A 21,324-nucleotide genomic window follows, 5' to 3' on the forward strand; every position below is an offset into this window, starting at 1 on the left:
TTCAGTTCGATAATCCAACATTCTTTGGTCCATTTCCGGGCCCGACATTACACGGTAAAAATGAAACGCGTGTGAAACGTCATACAATTTAACGTGAGACTCTTCAATTTACAAGTTCAGATTCCTTTAAATTACCTTTTCCTTCCATTATTTACACGTGTGTGAGCCAGTGCTTTACGATGGATGAGAACGAAATAGCAAAGCTAATCAAGCAAACGGGGTTATCTGAAAGGCAGAATCACAAAATTCAAAACTTTCGTCGAAAAGTACGACAATACTCTAAACCTAGCAGAAATTTGGGTTAGATATGATGCACTTATTGATTTAGAAAACAAATGCGATTTAGTTCAATCGCAGCTTGAGGTGGAAGATAGTAAACGAGATCGTGGTGTAGATAGAGATGAAGTAGGTGAAATTGTGTACAGTTTGAACGCAAAAATGCGAAAATGCCGGTAGTACCACAAGTAACACTTCACGTTCTTCGCACGAAAAATCATCATCAAATTACCCGCGATTAAACTACCCATGTTTAGTGGTAACTATGAAGATTGAAGATCGTTTGAAGATAATTTCAATCTACTGGTGCATGAAAATTCCAGTCCAGCATCCATTCAGAAATTTCACTACTTACTAGGAGTAGTTCAGAACCTTCTAACTACTGAAACAAATGACATGGTAGCTTGGAACCTCTTATGTAATCGGTTTCAAAACAAGAGACTTATAGCAGCAAAGCATATTAGAGAAATCTTAAACATTTGCAATAGTGGAAAATGAAACCGCCGAAGATCTCAGGCAGTTTATTGCACATTCTCAAGTAACTTACAAGCGCTTAAAGCATTGAAATTAGATACTCCTTTCGAAGAAGTAATATTGTCACAACATAGTGTTGATCATCTTGATTATGAAACCAGGAAGAGCTGGGAACTACAAGCAGACTCTAGCAAAAATTCCTCCCTCAGACAATTAACATGTTATGTTGAACATCGCTACCAAGTCCTTGAAAGCATGCATACGTCTGTCAGCCAAGTCAAGGTGCGCGGTAGTAACGAAAACTCACCAAGAAAAAAACTGTCACCCAATACACATGTTGCATGCATTAACAATCAGTGCTCTTATTGTAAACAAGTCATGCACAAGGACGTTTTGAATGTGAAGCATTTCTTAAGTCAACAGTGTCAAATCGCATTCAATATGCTTGTGACAACAAACTCTGTTTCAATTGTCTTAAAGCACCACATAAAACGTCAGAGTGTACATCCAATCACTGTCGTAAATGCAACAAGGTCCACAACACATTGCTACATCTTGAAAATCACACGTCTAGTACAACAAACAAAACAACTTCTAACAACAAGCTGGTATTTGCTAGCGTTCACACAACTACCAAGAATGAGCATCCATGAACTCGAAACAAACCATATGTGTTGTTATCCACAGTTGTTGTCAAAATCAAGGATCGCAGTTGTAAATTTCGTGAGGTTTAAGGACTCTTGGACAGCGGGAGTCAAACTCATTTCATCATTAAAGAGACTGTCAACAGACTAAATTTAAAATGTAAAGAAGGCATTAACGACTCTTCATCAACTGTCTGACACAATGTCGATATTCGCTTCCAGTCCACAGCATCAGATTTTAACACTAACATAAACTATTTAGTAGTTCCTGCCATCCCATGAGAAATGCCTTCCATGGGGTTAGATTACAAATCATGGAACCTACGTAGTGACATTACACTAGCAGATCCTAAATTCTACAGTCCATGCAAGGTAGATTTAAACATTGGTGCAGGGCTGTTTTTTAACATTTTAAAGGCAGATGGGGAAAAAACGTGCAGGTGATTATCCGGTATTGCAGGACCCTCATCTGGGCGGATAATTTCTGGTAAATGCCCTCAATCAAACAGCCATCCCGCATGCAATACAGTCACTTCTCTCTTTGTCAAAAATGAAAATCAACTCGGCACGCAACTTCGTAAATTATGGGAAATAGAAGAATTGCACACAAAACCTAAAACTCAGAAAGAACAACAGTGTTTACATCACTTAAAGCATAACGCCACACGCACTCCTGAAGCAAGATTCGTTGTCAGGTTACCTCGTAATGAACCTCACTCACCCTCGGGCAATTCTCGTGATATGGCAAGACATAGATTTCATCAACTGGAAGCAAAATTGAAGAAAAATCCAGGATTGCATGAACAGGATGCGATTTTCATGTCCTAGTGTGAACAGTTATCTCACATGAGGAAGGTAGACCTACATGTAACAGATGCTTTTGAACATTATTACTTGCCACATCATGCAGTATTTAAACAACGCACAACTACATCAGTCAGAGTAGTTTTTGACGCATCAGCCAAAACCACTACTGGAGTGTCGCTTAATGATACATTGTTAGTAGGGCCTACTATACAACAAGACCTTTATTCCATTGTGTTGAGATTCAGGACACACAACATTGCATTTACTGGCGACATCAAAACACTGTACAGACAAGTTCGAGTTCATGAACATGACACGCGGTTGCAAAGAATTCTTTGGAGGGCATAGCCACAAACAGCTATCAAGATTTACTGTCACTTATGGCACAGCTTCTGCTCAATATTTGGCAACACAGTGCCTCAAACAATTGGCAGAAGATGAAGCAACTTCATTTCCACTGGCATCCACGGTTTTACAAAGGGATTTATATGTTGACAATGCCCTGTGTAGTGCGCCCAACATCACCGAAGCATTACAATTATAAAGTGAACTCATAAACTTACTCAACAAATGTGATTTTCCCATTAGGAAATGGTGCTCAAATCATCAAGCTATACTTGCTCTCTGTTCCACCTGAAGATAGAGAAATTAACTTAACTTTCCAGTTCGATAATGATGACACCATGCAAGCTTTAGGATTATCATGGCACCGTACGTCAGGCAGATTCTTAGTAGCAAACAGAATCAAACATATTTCAGGGAATAGTGACATTACTAAACGCACCACTATATCAACAGTAGCTTCAATTTTTTATCTATTAGGACTCATCAGCCCGTTTGTAATAACTTACAAAATGTTTCTCCAGATATTGTGGTTACACAAACTTGATTGGGATCAAACATTACCTGAAGACATAGCTGCAGAATGGAAGATGCTTCAGAATCATTCGACACACATTGAAAACATTCAGGTGGATATATATTTTTTAGGAGCAGGTGTGTGTTGTAACATTCAAGTGCACGGTTTCACAGACGCCTCTCAAACAGAATACGGAGCTTGCATCCACCTTTGATCTGTCAATCAGCAGGGGGAAATAAGTGTCAAATTCTTGTTCTCAAAATCCATAGTGGATCCAGTCAAACGGGTTTCACTCCCTCGTCTTGATTTGCTTGCAGCTGCATCATTGGTTCAATTACTTCGAAAATCCATTCCAATTTAAAATCTGGAAATGAATGAAACTCGTTTGTGGACAGATTCTACAATAGTTTTATCATGGTTGGCTTCTCCTTCATCACGCTGGAAAACATTTGTAGCCAACAGAATGGCCGAAATTCAGCAGTTAACTAATGTCAAAGATTGGCATCATGTTTTATCTCACCAAAACCGTGCAGATTTAATTTCTCGAGGAGTTGAACCTTAAGAGTTACAACAGTCCACACTGTGGTGGTCAGGTCCATCATGGTTGTCAGCACCTCAGCTCAACTTGCCGCAACTCCTAGTCGCCGATGAAAGTTGTCACACCACACCGGAACAGCGAACAGTAGCAACATTACTTGTCATTAAAGGCAATGACCTCATCGAATGATTTTCTTCACTGACAAAACTACAAAGAATTCTGGCGTATTGCAGCAGATTCATTCACAACTCCAAAAGCCAAACATTAAACGAATGGGGCCCCTGTCAGTTCAAGAACTTCAGCCATCATTAATGACATGCATTCGCATAGCTCAGGCGGAGTCATTCAGTGAAGAAATCAAGGACTTACAGAAAGAAGGCATTGTGTCAAGGAAGAGTGAGCTGAAGAACTCTGTCCATTTCTATACGATAATATACTTCGAGTTGGTGGTAGACTGAAGAACACGTCGCTACCATTCTCAGCAAAACACCAAATTTTGTTACCATCAAAACATCACCAGACAACTCTAATTGTCAAACATGACCACTTACAACAGGTTCATGCGGGACCAGAATTATTGTTAACAACCCTCCGTCAACGTTATTGGATTCTGAATGGCAAAAGCGTAGCCAGACAGCAAGTGCACAAATGCGTAACATGTTACAAATTGAAAGGCGTTACTAGTCATGAACTCCTGGCCAACTCTCCTGAGCATAGAGTTCAACCAACAAGTCCACTCAGTGTTTGTGGCATTGGTTATGGAGGTCCAATTCAACTTCGCCCAATTAACAAGAGGAGCAATGCCTGTATCAAGGCATACATCACACTATTGTTTGCTTTACGACGAAGGCTGTACATTTGGAAGAAGTCAGCAGTCTTACCACAGATACCTTCTTAGCCGCACTTCGCCGTTTCATAGCCAGAAGAGGAAGGCCCGCAGATATCTACAGCTGGAGCTGATAGAGAATTAAAAGATCTTCACCAATTCATGGCATCACACCAGCATCAAGAGGATGTAGTAAGCAATCTGGCGACCGAGGGTATCAACCGGCACTACATTCCACCTCGTTCACCCCATTCTGGAGGATTATGGGAAGCTGGAATCAAGTCAGTCAAATATAATTTACATCGAATTGTTGGAAACTCATCGTCAATATTTGAAGAGCTTAGTATTTTGCTCACATAATTTGAAGCCTTTTTAAATTCTCGTCTACTTACAGTCCTCTCCTCAGATCCTGCTGACCCTCAGTCCTTAACTCCAGACCATTTTCTTACCGGAAACGGTTTAAATTCCTTTCATGAATCCGATCTGACTCTAGTACATAGCAATAAACTTTCAGCATGGAAACGGTTGTAACAAATGGTGTGTGCAACACTTTTGGACCAGATGACATAAGCAATACTTAACCCAACTACAAACCAGGCCAAAGTGGGCCGCCCAGCAACTCAGTGTACAAGTGGTGGCAATGGTACTTATCAAGGAGGACAATTTACCCCCGCTTCAGTGTAGACTAGGTGTGGTCGAGGAACTTAACCCAGGTCCCCATGGACTTGTATGAGCAGTCACCATAAAAACTGCTTATGGAGATTTCAAGAGACCAATAACGAAATTGTGTCCCCTTCCCATCGAGTAGTGTTTTTTCAATGGAAATATGATTCCTTACAGTGTCAGTGGGTTGGCATGTGTATAAGTTGCATTTGTATTAATTTTTGTACAGTCATTTAACAAGATGAACAATTCAAAAACTTTCATTGTGCAGGTGTGAACAAAACTGAATGCATCAACCTGCACACCAGTGTACAGTTATGCTCCTCTTTCTCTGTGTTAATTAATTAGTTATTGAAGTTCATTTAAGGGCAACATTTTTGATGTACTTGTATTCTGATGACATTTTCGTGTTTTTATGTAAGTGTTAATTTCCTTGAAACTGTATTTTGTCTTGATTGAATGCAATCAACAGAGGGGAGAATGTTTTGTCCTCTCAGAAAATTTATACAGAGCGCGCTCTTTTTTTTTTTTTTTTTCTAGGGGCTTTACGTCGCACCGACACAGATAGGTCTTATGGCGACGATGGGATAGGAAAGGCCTAGGAGTTGGAAGGAAGCGGCCGTGGCCTTAATTAAGGTACAGCCCCAGCATTTGCCTGGTGTGAAAATGGGAAACCACGGAAAACCATTTTCAGGGCTGCCGATAGTGGGATTCGAACCTACTATCTCCCGGATGCAAGCTCACAGCCGCGCGCCTCTACGCGCACGGCCAACTCGAGCGCGCGCTCTTGTCTGCGTCTCAAGACAAGACAGACTTGATAGTGACAACATGTCGTCTAGACACGCATTGACAGGCACATGGCCTCAACTTAATCAATCAATAGCCATCCAGGCATTACATTTTATTCTATAAGGTGTAAATAGTGCTTGCGCATTTTGCTACATACATACATACATACATACATATATACATACATACATACATACATACATGCATACATACATACATTACATACATACATACATACATACATACATACATACATACATACATACATACATTATCATTATAGACTGTTATGCCTTTCAGCGTTCAGTCTGCAAGCCTCTGTGAATTCACTAAACGTCGCCACAATCCTCGACTTGCAACTAGTGTTGTGGCCTCATTTAGTTCTATAACTCTTATCTTTAAATCGTTAGAAACTGAGTCTACCCATCGTCGTCTTGGTCTACCTCTACTTCTCTTACCCTGCATACCAGAGTCCATTATTCTCCTAGGTAACCTATACTCCTCCATTCGCCTCACATGACCCCACCACCGAAGCCGGTTTATGCGTACAGCTTCATCCATCGAGTTCATTCCTAAATTAGCCTTTACTTCCTCATTCCGAGTACCCTCCTGCCATTGTTCCCACCTGTTTTTACCAGTAATCATTCTTGCTACTTTCATGTCTGTTACGTCTAATTTATGAATAAGATATCCTGAGTCCACCCAGCTTTCGCTCCCGTAAAGCAAAGTTGGTCCGAAAACAGACCGATGTAAAGATAGTTTTGTCTGGGAGCTGACTTCCTTCTTACAGAATACTGCTGATCGCAACTGTGAGCTCACTGCATTAGCTTTACGACACCTTGAATCAATCTCACGTACCATATTACCATCCTGGCAGAACACACAACCTAAATACTAGAAATTATCTACCAGTTCTAGCTTTGTATCACCAATCTGACATTCAATTCTGTTGAATTTCTTACCTACTGACATCAATTTAGTCTTCGAGAGGCTAATTTTCATACCATACTCAATGCGCCTATTTTCAAGTTCCAAGATATTAGACTGCAGGCTTTCGGCACAATCTGCCATTAAGACCAAGTCGTCAGCATAGGCCAGACTGCTTACTACATTTCCACCTAACTGAATCTCTCCCTGCCATTTTATACCTTTCAGCAGATGATCCATGTAAACTACGAACAGCAAAGGTGAAAGATTACAGCCTTGTCTAACCCCTGTAAGTACCCTGAACTAAGAACTCATTCTATCATCGATTCTCACTGAAGCCCAATTGTAAACACAAATGCCTTTGATTGATTTTAATAATCTACCTTTACTTCCATAGACCCCAGGATGGCGTACATCTTTTCCCTAGTAACCCTGTCATATGCTTCCTCTAGATCTACGAAACATAAACACAAGTGCCTATTCCTCTCGTAGCATTTTTCAATTACCTGGCGCATACTGAAAATCTGATCCTGACAGCCTCTCTGTGGTCTGAAACCACACTGGTTTTCATCCAACTTCCTCTCAACGACTGATCGCACCCTCCCTTCCAAGATGCCAGTGAATACTTTGCCTGGTATACTAATCAATGAGATACCCCGATAGTTGTTGCAATCCTTCCTGTTCCCTTGCTTATAGATAGGTGCAATTACTGCTTTTGTCCAATCTGAAGGTACCTTACCAACACTCCATGCTAATCTTACTACTCTATGAAGCCATTTCATCCCTGTCTTCCCACTATACTTCACCATTTCACTATTCCTGCTGCCTTATGACAATGGACGTTTTTTACTATCGAAACGGACTTTCAACCTATTAGGTCGTGTTACGTACCATTAGTACGTGTTGAAGAGATGTTAAGTACAGAACAAAAATGGCCTAGGCCACCATAGCTCAATTGGTAGAGCAACCGACGCGAAATCGGGAGGTTGTGGGTTCGGATCCCACTGGTGTCTGGTTGGCCATTTTTGTTCTGAACTTAACATCTCTTCAACACGTACTAAATGTAAGTAACACGACCTAATAGGTTGAAAGTCGGTTTCGATTACAAATGGTCGTGAAAATTCAATATTCATTGACTTTTTTTACCATCCTTTCCACTTCCTCAAGCATAATTTCACCAACATCATTTTCCTCCTTCCCATGAGCTTGGCTGTTCGCAACACCACCAGGATGATTTCCTTTAACATTGAGAAGATGTTCAAAATATTCCAAGATATTAGACTGCAGGCTTTCGGCACAATCTGCCATTAAGTGATTCTCTGGGATCTAATATGAGTTCACCTGAATTACTCAAAACACTGTTCATTTCGTTTTTACCTCCCTTCCTAAGATTCTTTATTACTGTCCAGAAAGGTTTCCCTGCTGCTTGACGTAGCCTTTCCAGGTTGTTACGAAAATCTTCCCATGACTTCTTTTTGGATTCAACAACTATTTGTTTTGCTCTGTTTCCTTCATCTACATAGAAATCCTTGTCTGCCTCGGCCCTTGTTTGGAGCCATTTCTGATAAGCCTTCTTTTTACGTTTACAAGCTGCTCTCACTTCATCATTCCACCACGATGTTCGCCTTTTCCCATCTTTACACACAGTTGTTCCTAGGCATTCCCTTGCTGTTTCTACTACAGCATCCCTGTATGCCACCCATTCACTTTCTATATCCTGAACCTGCTTACTGTCTACTGTTTGAAACTTCTCACTAATCATATCCATGTACTTCTGTCTAATTTCCTCGTCCTGGAGATTTTCAACCCTTATTCGTTTGCAGACAGATTTCACTTTCTCTACCCTAGGCCTAGAGATACTTAGTTCACTACAGATCAGATAGTAGTCTGTATCATCGAAAAATCCGCGGAAATCTCGTACATTCCTAACAGATTTCCTGACTTCAAAGTCTGTTAAGATATAGTCTCTTATGGATCTGGTACCCCTAGCCTCCCATGTGTAGCGGTGAATAGCCTTATGCTTGAAGAATATATTCGTAACAGCTAAACCCATACTAGCACAGAAGTTCAGCAAACGCTTCCCATTCCCATTAGCTCCATATCTTCCCCACATTTAAAATACCCTTTTGTGTCCTTCAGTTCTGTTTCCAACTGTCGCATTGAAATCGCCCATTAGCACTATTCTATCCTTGCTGTTGACCCTGACCACGATATCACACAATGCTGCATAAAACTTGTCAACTTCATCCTCCTCTGCGCCCTCACATGGTGAATACACGGACACAGTTCTGTAGTCCTAGCCGCCTGAGCACAAGGAGGGCCATGACTCAGAATATGTTCGAGATGCCCACTCCCATTCCATAGCAACTGGTATCCCGACTCTCAGGACCACTTACTAGGCCACTCAACCGTTGCCCATGGTTCACGAACTAGGACGTGACTACAGTAACCCACAAAATCATGAATAATTTAAATAGAGTTCTTATTACGTGTAATATTGGTGAATGACTCGGCTCTACGGTCTAATCACGTGCATAACCAAACTACAGTCCACTACGCTGTTTAGTATCACAACATGTGTGCTAAGTATTCAGTTTGTCAATCCAACACATGGAATACCATCTTCAGTGCTGCTGGCATTGGGGTTCGAACCCACTATCTCCCGAATGCAAGTTGATAGCTATGTGACCCAGACCACGGCGCCACCTGCTCGATTTTATTCTTGTTAACACAGCTGGGAACGTGCTAACTTCATTTGTTTCAAAGTGATTGTGAACATGCAAACAGGATCTCTACAACGAACAAGATATGTACAACAAGCGGCGGAATAACTGTATGAGGTGACAAATACCCTCTTCAAAATGGAGACTGAAGAGGAGGCCCTGTGAAGGGCTAGGACGGCAAGATGCTTACTGAAGGTAAGGAACAATTGGAGAGATAGTGGGAGCATTTCTATGAGGTGTCTAAATATCGAAAGGGAAAATGGTGGATCGGAAAGAGAGAGAGAGCAAGGAAACAAAAATGCTAGATGCAATAATCAACACAGAGCCACCAACGTAACCAATCAAAACCAAACCCCATGGCGGAAAAGCCTCCAAAGGCCATGGCCTATCAAGCGATTGATGCTCATCTCGAAAGTGTGCAGATTACGATGTGTCATGTGGTCAGCACGACGAACCCTCTCGGCGGATATTCTAGGTTTTCTAGACCGGTGCCGCCATTTCACCGTCAGATAGCTCCTCAGTTGTAATTAGTACGCTGTGTGGACCTCGAACTAGCCCTCAGATCCAGGTAAAATACCTGCGAATGGAACCGGGGCCTCCAGGTAAGAAACAGGCACGCTACTCCTACACCATGGTGCCGGTGATGAAGAACGATAGATTCTCAACTGAGGTTGCAGCCAGGACGGGCCTCCTTCCATAGAAACAAGCCATCCAATTTTATCCCACTTCATCCCCCACCCCGTTTCAGGAAACGGTACTAAGGGGTAAATATACGGACCTGTTAACTTCCATCCTGAAATTCTGAGAGAAGACTCAGAACTTTCAGCTGAACTTCTTCATACTTAGTTTATAAACGTATGGGAACAAGATAAGAATGAAGAAGTCTGAGACAGCGGCCTGTTGGTGAAACTGATAAACAAAGGAGATAGAGCACTCTGTAACAATTGAAGAGGTATCACCTTACCATTAGTCCCAAGAAAAGTGTTCACGAGGTTACTGCTCAACGGAATTATAAACATTCTAGACAAGACGTTGAGAATAGAATAAGCTGGATTCTGTAAGAACAGATCCTGCGTCAATCAAATCAACACCCTGATGATCTAGCGGAATAGTGCACAGAGTGGAATACAACAGTGTATCTTATGTTTGTAGCCCTGTTCAAGGCCATCGACTCCTTTAGAGGGTAGTTAATGTAGAAGGCGCTATGCGAGTACTAAATACCTGAGATGACCATCAATCTCCTCAAGAGGTAGTATGAAAATTGCAGGTGTCAAGTGGATCACAAACGAAAATTAACCGAACCAATCAATGTCCATTCAGGACTGAAACACGGGTGTATCCTATCTCCCACCATCTTCATCATCACTATGGAATTGGCTATGAAAAAGGTGACGTTAGGAGCCAAAACTGAGCTACGATGGAAGTTGGTGCAATGCCTCGAGGATCTCAGTTTTGCCGATCACGTTTCTGTAATCTCTCAGAACTTCACGGATATGGAGGAGAAGCTGAATTGTATTCAAGAAAGAACTAGAGCAGCAATAAACATCAAATGTAAAATGACAAATTAAGTGCGAGTTAGTACACATTCAAACCAGACTACAGCTTTCAAATCAATTGAGAGAATGTTGAAGTTTTGGCAGAGTTATAACACAAACCACTTAGAACCTCCAAGTTTTCATCAGTCGCTGTCTCTGAAGTATCATGCGGATCCATTGGCCAGAAACCACTTCCAACGAAGAACTTTTGAAGATGCCTGAGGAAAATCCAATAAATCTACAGGTAAAACGTGGGAAGTTTTGGCTGGATAGAGCAATGTCTGAGGAGGGAAGATTCCATCCGGAAGGAATCCCTCAGATGGAACCATGGGCGCCCGCAGGAACTTTTCCAGGGGGGGGGGGCCACATTAACAATTTTCTTGAATATAAAAACCTTTATAACGTCCCCCCTTGCCCCCCCTTGCAGGCGCCCATGGATGGAACTCCTAGGGCGCAAGACGAATGGAAGAACTAACGAATATCTGGTTAAGAAGCATGGAGGAATATAGGAAAGGCTGAAGAATCCTGGAAAAGCTGCAGGAGTGAGACCAGTGGAGGAGCTTTGTTGTAGCCCTTTAGTCCGAAAGTGGACAAAGAACGGACTTAAGTCAAGTAAGCCAAATTAATACACGTGCAGTAATAAATGAAACTGTTAATGATAACACGCAAAACAAAATCTCCCTTATGCTGGTATAAGATAAAATATTGGCCCTGTCAACAATAGCAAATTAAATAATTGTCTTAAAAACACACACAAAATTATAAACTAATAAACAAGAATAGTTGCTTGAGACATGTCCATAGACTGGTTTGCCACCCTATACTGTGTTAATCTTTTCATTTCTACGTAACTGCTACATCCCTGTTCTAATGTGCTCGTCATATTCATACCTTGTCCTATCATTACCGTTCGTACTGCCTACACTTCCCTCAGAAACCAAATGAACAAGTCCTGAGTGTCTTAAGCTGTGTGATAGGCCTATCATCATTTACCTTTCCTCGTCAAATTTAGCTAACTCGATTCAGTATCTCTCCCATCGTGATTCGATCTGCAAATCTCACCTTCAGCATTCTTCTGTAACACCACATTTCAAAAGTTTCTATTCTCTTTCTTTGTGAGCTAGACATTGAACACGTTTCACTTCCATACAATGCAACACTGCAGACGAAAGTCTTCAAAAACATCTTTTCAATTCCTATATCAATATTCGAAGTGAGAACATGTCTGTTCTTTACTCCACTGCCCAAGTAACAATATCCATTTACTTCCTTTACGAATTTTCTAATTTTCTGATCTAATATTTCCTGCTTACCCTGACTTCGTTCGACTGTACTCTATTACTTTCGTTTTGGATTTGTTTGTCCAAGACTCCGTCTATAACATTCAGCAATTTCTCCAGGTCCACTCCAGTCTCAGATAAAATAATAATATCATCAGAAAATCTCAGGTTTTTGAGTTCCTCTCTTTTTGGATATTGATTCCTTTTCCAAATTCCTCTTCGGTTTCCTTCAGCGCCTGTTCTATATAAACATTGAAAAGGAGTGGGGAAAAACTACAGCCTTGCCTCACTCTTTTATGAATTGCTGCTTTTCCATAGCATTCGATACTGATCACTGCAGACTGATTTGTTTTTTCAGATCGTTCAGATTCAGATTTTTCAGATTCGTTCCCTGTATCTCATAACTCAGAATATTTAAAATTTTTGCTATTGTAACACAACTTAATTATTTGGTTTACTTATTCGCCTGTCAACGAACGCGCCATTGTGCTCTGGAGTGTGCTCCCAGCACAAACTCTGCTGCCCAGCTGTCAGCACGGAGCATTTCAGACCAGGTCTCCTCCACGTTCACAAGGCACACGAAAAAGAACGTGTGGATAAGTTGACATTGTCTTCATACAACGAGCTTATTATGCTAGGGTTTCTAATGAACCCTGCATTCCAATGAACTTGTTTTTAATACTGGTGACTCTTAAAAACGAATACTCCATCCCTCGGAGATGATTAACACAAACAATGTGGAGGTGCTAATGCTCGTTAGTGTTATTGGCTTAAAGGGCTGGTAATGTTACTTCGAGCATTCAAATGGGCTGCACTCCCTGAGACACCCTGTAGCGCGCGGAGGGGGATCATTGTTATTTTAAATAATGTTCTTGGTTTTATGTCCCTGTCCGGTTCTTTGGCTGAATGGTCAGCCTAGTATTCTCCAGTGTTGAGAAACCGGGTTCAATACCCAGTCGGGTCGGCGTTTTAACCGTGTCTGGTTACTAGCTCGGGGACTGGGTTTTTGTGCTCCTCAAAACACGCATTTTCACTTACATACAACATATTATCAACGACTATGAGAACACAGAGTGCATCCCTCCATAGGGTTGGCGTCAGAGAAGGCGCTCGGCTGTACAACCGGGCTTAATCCACATCAGCTACCGAAAGCCTGTAATTAGAAAAAGGCCAGGAAGATAACGAAGAAGAAGAATTAGTTTTACAGCTCATAAACTACATACAGAGGGGTCCAGAAAAATATACGCACTCTTCGATAGTTAATATATTTGGAACAAAATGACGTCGTCGCACTTTTTGCACGGCAGCGTAGTCAATTGTTTACTCAACAGATGATGGAGGTCACGTGAATGGCGCGACAATCTCGGCGCGCGTTTTTCAGCAGATGGCAGTGCAGCAATGAATGAAGTAATGCAAGGCCGTACTAAAGTGCTACTGGAAGTACTAAAACGTCCTGGAGGTACAACAGCAATGGCGTAATGTGTACAGAACTCAGCCTCCAACACGAATACTTTATCGTATTCGCGATCAATTTGAAGCCGTCGGTCCTGTTCAGGATGTGCATAAGGAAAGGTCTAGCCGACCAAAAACATCGACACGTCCAGCTTCCAGCGCTGCTGTGTTGCAACATTTACTAGGTCACCTCAAAAATCTGTGAATCAGGGTGCACGTGAAAGCGGGGTAAACCGATCAACCGTACGAAGAATTCTGAAGACTGCAAAGTGGAAAGTGTACATTCCAAGATCGTTGGACGTTATGAACGAGTACGACCTGGATCGAAGGATGGAGTACTGCGAGTGGTTTGAAGGCATGTTTTGCAGGGATGGTTATCTGGTCTGACGAGGCGCAATTCAAACTGAAAGGTACTGTAAACCGCCACAACTGCGTGTATTGGGCTCCTGAAAATCCTTCCATTCCCGTGAACAATCATGTTAATCTAGCCAGTGTTAATGTGTGCTGTGGTCTGTCATCGCGTGGTTTGATTGGCTCATTCTTCTTTGAAGGTACAGTAACTGGTAGGGCGTATCTTCACATGCTGCAAACATCGATTTTACCTGCCATCCGAGAGGTGTTTGGAAATGAAAGATTTCACCTACAACAAGATGGCGCACCGTCTCACTACCACAGAGATGACAGAGCCTACTTGGTGAAAATCTACCAGGACAATGGATAGGTGTAAGACGAGCTGTTGAGTACCCACCACGGTCTCCAGACCTTAGCCTACACCTCTTGACTTCTACTTATGGGGGATCTTGAAAAATGAAGTTTATCGACAGAAGCCAGCTACACTGAACGAGCTAGGAACATCATCGAGGCGTCCAGTGCAGTCATCACACCGGTAACACTGACAGCCGTAGTTCAGTGGCACCGATGTTGTTTGGCTGCTAATAGGGGTCACTTTGAACACATAAAATAACTTTCCCCCCGTGTCAGCCTCGTCTCGGTAGATCTACTGGCACATACAAAAGAATTTCTGTGGGACAAAATTTAGGCACCTCGGCGTCTCATGAACCGTAAAAAACCGTTATTGGGGCGTAAAATCAACGGCATTATTAATGATAAATAATAATGTGGAGTGAAAATGGAAAACTACGGAAAACTACATTCAGGGCTGTCGACGGTGGAATTCGAACTCACAATGTCACTCGACAATATATTTTGCTAGTGTTTGATTGTCAGCAGTTTCTAACCTCATGTCATTAGACGGCTACGGTTTAAATTCCAGATGATCCCACAAAATTACGCTCGAACCTGTATTTTTTGCTGATTTAAACGCTACTTCTTGACTACGTTCATCAATTCTACTTTTAAAGATTAAGACGATTTTATAAAATGATATTGATTTTTTTGTTTGGGTCATCAGTTCTTGGACTTGTTTCATGCAAATCTACATGTGACTCTACAGTATACTGGGCTATTATCTTCATTTCTACGTAACTGCTAGTCTACATTCTACATATATTCTAATCTGTTTGTCATTTTCATACCTTGGTCTTGTCCTGTCATATTTATCGCCTATATTCCCTCAAAACTAACTCAACAAGACCTGGGTTGTTTTACGATGTTCCCTAACATTCTATCTCTTCTTCTGGTCAACTTTCGCCAAATCTTTTTGCTCTCACTAACTCGATTCAGTATCTCTTCATTTGTGATTCGATCTACCCATCTCACCTTCAGCATTCTTCTGTAGCACCACATTTCAAAATTCTGTACTCTCTTTCTTTCTGAGCTAGTTATCGTCCATCTTTCACTGTCATACAATGCCATGCACAAGACGAACGTCTTCAGAAGCATCCTTATCAATCAATCAATCAATCAATCAATCAATCAATCAATCAATCAATCAATCAATCAATCAATCAATCAATCAATCAATCAATCAATCAATCAATCAATCAATCAATCAATCAATCAATCAATCCTGATCTTCATTTAAGGCAGTGACCCAAATGGCAGATTCCGTATCGTTTTCCTAACATTTTCTTAAATTATTGCCAAGAAATTGGGAAGTCATTGAACATCTCCAGCCTCCGTGGCTCAGGCGGCCTCTCTCCGCTGGGTTCAGTGGTTCAACTCCCGCTCACTCCTTGTGAGATTTGTGCTGGACAAAGCGGAGGCGGGACAGGATTTTCTCTGGGTACTCCGATTTTCCCTGTCATATTTCATTCCAGCAACGCTCTCCGATATCTTTTTATTTTATCTATAATTCGTTAATCACTGCCCCAGAGGAGTGCGATAGGATTAGGTGGTCGGCACAACTCCTATCCTCGCCGCTAGATCGGGACTTCATTCATCCCATTCGTATGACTGAAAACAGGCTGTGGATTTTCATTGAACATCTCCCTTGGTAAGTTATTCCAAAGTTATTCCAATCTCCAACTCCCCTTCTTATATGCCTGTCACTGTCACTGTTACAAATGTAACGAGGTCAAGAAATAGCAGGTTACCGAGGAACGACAACAGAATAACGTACTAGTGAAAAGAGTAACTGGGAAGTGGGAGCTGTCACTAGTAGCAGCTTACAGACACAGAATGTGACATTCAGAGTTCAGATAGTACGCATGTCTTCCAAGTGAGAGCGTTTTCATAGGAGATTGCTTTAAATCAAATACACTGTAGTGTGTAATATACTCCATAGTGTATTTGTTTAAGCTGCTGCTGTCATCTGGTAACTAAAGTGTAAACTGTTACGACATATTCAACTGCTCAAGGGTAATCGTTGACTCAGACATCCCGCAGAGCTACCTATATTATAACATTATTATAAGTATCACCCGTATCATTTTTATTGTACCATAAGTAAATTAGTATGCTAACTATCAAGCAGCTGGTCTCCTTTCTCCCAAGTCTTCCCATATCCCATATCAGTGTTCGAAGTGAGCAAATTTATTTTCTTAAGAAAGGCCTTCTTGCTTGTGCTAGTCTGTACATTATGTCCTCTTTACTTCTGCCATCATTAGTTATTCTAATACCGAAGTAACAATATTCATGTATTTGTTTTACGACTTCCTTTCCTAATCTAATATATCTAGCATCACAAGATTTCATTCGACAGCACTCCATTACCTTTGTTATTTATTTATTTATTTATTTATTTATTTTCATCTTGTACTCCTTATCCAAGTTTGTGTCCATATCATAAGACCTTCTGCAGACTCAGGTAGAACAACAATACCATCAACAAATCTCAAGATTTTGATTTATCAAGGGAAATGTTTGATACCTATCCAAGTTCTTTGAGAACGTTTAAGAAAATGCTAGGTAAACAATCTTCTACTTGGGTGATACCCCTAAATCCAGATCATTGATGACTGATTGATTGATGGTCAGTTTCTATCTCTATTCCATTAGACGCCTAGAAGATGGTAATTTCGCGATAATCCCTCAAAATTACGCCCGTACGTGTAACTTACTGCAGATGTAATTGTTACTCTTTGACGATATTCTTCAATTCTATTTTTAATTAAGATGATTAAATAAAATGACTTTAACACTGTAAATACATAATAAAATTACTATTTGGGGAGAATTTCTTGTAACTACAAGCCTGTTATAGCCCATAATATGTTAGCTCAGATGAGAACACGTTTAAGTTCATTTATGATTATTTGTAACGATGCGCGAAATGAAAGGGAATATAAAGTGTTCAGCGTGGAATAAATTAAATTAAGTTTGTGTAATACTGAATGAATGTTTGACTTTGTAACTTGTATTAATACCTTGGAAGTTTAACTCTGTTAACTGTTTGTAGTAATATGTTTGCTGAGGTACTGCTACACAAATCGGAGAATGTAACACGAGGTGTGATGGATGAGATAGTAGTGAAGTGATGAACGACCAGTTGATACATGTAAAGTGAACATTATGAACTAGAGGACTAACTAAGGGGTAATAACGTCCACGGAACAGAATGTTATCAACGTCGTAAACATCTTAGTGTAACAGTAGCCGATAAGGCTCGGAACAACACGCTTGACACCAGATAATTTATAATGGCCTGACCTCCTTGATGGTGGGTGGGGCGCAGATGGACCCCGGGATAGTACTTAACAAACAATCACACGACTCGCACCTCATGCGGTGCACCGGGGTGTGGCGTCAGGCGGGAAAATTAAGAGAAGAGACGAATGGACAAGAGCGGTGGACTGAAATGGCCCATCTAACTTACTAAGTTCATTGAAATCAAAAACAAACAGCGTATTACAGTGGTGTGCGCTATGTAGCGCCAGAGGGGGGATCGTAAACGTTCACGGAAAAGGAATCTAGAAAGCGATTGACCACTAGTAAAAGTCGAGTCTGCTCTCAGTTTGCTCAGCAGGAAACGGAGGGTAATTTAGAACTGGAAAAGAACGAAGAAACAGCAGTAGGCCCGTCTCGAGGTTCAAATATTACTATCACTCAAATACGATTCAATCATGGAAGTTTAAGAAGTCATCTTTATCGTACCAATACAGTGGACACATCATACTGTCCATGTGATGGCCGGTCGATTCAGGACCTAAATCGTCCGTTTTTTTGAAAGAGCAAAATGTGTTGATTACATCTCTGATCCACGCTAAGCATCAGTTACCATCCAGCATCGGTACACCACTGGCGACGAAAGACAAAAAAAAGTGTACATTATTATTAGGAACTATTGAACAGAAAGAAACTCGCCTACAAATATGGATGATTTTATGTGGATATTTATGTAATTATAATGCGAAAATGTGTCATACATATATATAAGGGATTATACAAGGCTGTAATCTTTCACTTTTGTTGTTCGTAGTTTACATGGATCATCTGCTGAAATATATAAAGTGGCAGGGAGGTATTCAGTCGGGTGGAAGTGTAGTAAGCAGTCTAGACTATGCTGACGACTTGGTCTTAATGGCAGATTGTGCTGAAAGCCTGCAGTCTAATATTTTGCAACTTGAAAAATGTGCGATGAGTATGGCATGAAAATCAGCCTTACGAAGAATAAATTGATGTCAATAGGTAAGAAATTCAACAGAATGGAATGTCAGATTGGTGATACAAAGGTGGAACAGGTAGATAATTTCAAGTATTTAGATTGTGTGTTCTCCCAGGATGGTAATATAGTAAGTGAGATTAAATCCACGTGCAGTAAAGCTAATGCAGTGAGCTCGCAGTTGCGATCAGCAGTATTCTGTAAGAAGGAAGTCAGCTTCCAGACGAAACTATCTTTACATCGATCTGTTGTCGGACCAACTTTGCTTTACGGAAGCAAAAGCTGGGTGGACTCATGATATCTTATTCATAAGTTAGAAGTAACAGACATGAAAGTAACGAGAATGGTTGCTGGTAAAAGCAGGTGGGAACAATGGCAGGAGGAGGTAAAAGTTAAGTTAAGAATTAACTCGATGGATGAAGCTGTACACATAAAGTGGCTGCGATGGTGGGGTCATGTGAGGCGAGTGGAGGAGGATAGGTTACCTAGGAGAATAACTGGCTCTGCTATCGAGGGTAAGAGAAATAGAAGGAGACCAAGACGAGGATGGTTAAAGTATATATATATATATATACCAATATGTGTCAGCGAATTGTAAAGTTCAAAACAGCATTTTGTAATATTCAGACGGCTGTTTTGTCTGACACCAAACTAAAGACATTAAAAGTGGAGGTGGGACAGGTTTTCCTCCGGATACTCTGGTTTTCCTTGTCGCCTTTCACTCCAGCGTCACTCTCCAATATTATCTTATTTCATCTGTCAGTCTTTAATCATTGTCCAAGAGGAGTGCGACAGGCTTCTGCAGCCGGCACAATTCCAATTCTCGCCGCTAGGTGGGGGCTTCATTCATTACATTGGTGACCCGGTTGAATGACTGGAAAAAGGCTGTGGATTTTCATTTTCACCTAATAAGTTGTCCCTTCCGGCAATTAGGATGTGAGTTCGGTACCCGCTGGTGTTAAGAGTTCGCAATTTTTGTTCTGTACTTGACACCTATTCAACATATATACTCGACACAACATAACAAGCTGAAAGCTGTTAGTTCGAACTCCGCCTGGCTTGAATTGGCGCCTCGTGCTGACATTCAAGTGTGTTCTACAAGCTTCAAGTAAGAAACCGAACAAACAATAAATAAGCCCATAAAATTATAAATAATTTATGAGTGCTTGGACCAAATTACTGTATCTGTTTCCAGGCCGACTTTGCTGTACGGGAGCGAGGTTTGAGTGGACTCAGGATATCTTATTCATAAGCTGAAGTAACAGACATGCAAGTAGGGTGACCGATAAGCAGGTGGGAACATTGGCAGGAAGGTACTTGAAATGAGGAGATAAATGCCAAGTTAGGAAAGAACTCAGTGTTTTAAGATGTACGCATAAAGCCCCATCAACATTGGGTTCATGTGAGGTGAACAGAAATGGATATGTTACCCAGGAAAATACTAATGCACTCGTCCATGGAGGCTAAGAGAGTTAATGGTACGTGACGTCGTAGATTCTCTCCAGAATTTCAGCACGTGATGATGCGGCTAATTCTTTGTAAGCCGAAGCGGAGCCAGTACTTCCTGGATTTCCGTTCATTTCTTCCATATATCACCGCAGAGAAGGAAGAAAATAAAACTTGTTTTCTGTAAGAAATAATTACTTTGGGAAAGCGCGGGAAAGCATTTTTTCTTATCATATTAGACATGTTTGCGAAATTAATAACTGGTTTGAAAGAAACCTGTTTCGGTTTAGGAAAGGTTATACCGCTGAAGCTCAACTTGTAGGATTCCAAAAAGATATAGCACGTATCCTGGATGCAGGAGGTCAAATGGACTGTATCACGATTGACCTATCTAAGGCATTTGATAAGGTGGATCATGGGAGACTACTGGCAGAAATGAGGAAAATTGGACTAGGAAAAAAGAGTGACTGAATGGGTGGCTATGTTTCTAGAAAATATAACTCAGAGAATTAGAGCAGGCGAAGCTTCATCTGTCCCTGTAATAATTAAGAGGGGAATTCCTCAAGGCAGTATTATTGGACCTTTATGTTTTCTTATATATATCAATGATATAAGTGGAAAGAAGTGGAATCAGAGATAAGGCCTTTTGCAGATGATGTTATTCTGTACATAGTAATAAATAAGTTACAAGTTTGTGAGCAACTTCTAAATGACCTCGGTAATGTTGTGAGATATGGACAGTAGGCGATGGTATGATGATAAACGGGGTTAAAAGTCAGGTTTTAGGAAGGGGAGTTAGGGATTGGAATAACTTACCAAGGGAGATGTTCAATAAATATCCAGTTTCTTTGCATTCATTTAAGAAAAGTCCAAGGAAACAACAGATAGGGAATCTGCCACCTCGGCGACTGACCTAAATGCAGATCGGTAGTCATTGATTGATTGATTGATTGATTGATTGATTGATTGATTGATTGATTGATTGATTGATTGATTGATTGATTGATTGATTGATTGATTGATTGATTGATTGATTGATTGATTGATTGATTGATTGTGTTCTACAGCTCATATGGAGAAGCC

This window comes from Anabrus simplex, chromosome 6 (genome assembly GCF_040414725.1).
Source record: "Anabrus simplex isolate iqAnaSimp1 chromosome 6, ASM4041472v1, whole genome shotgun sequence".
Classification (NCBI taxonomy): domain Eukaryota; kingdom Metazoa; phylum Arthropoda; class Insecta; order Orthoptera; family Tettigoniidae; genus Anabrus; species Anabrus simplex.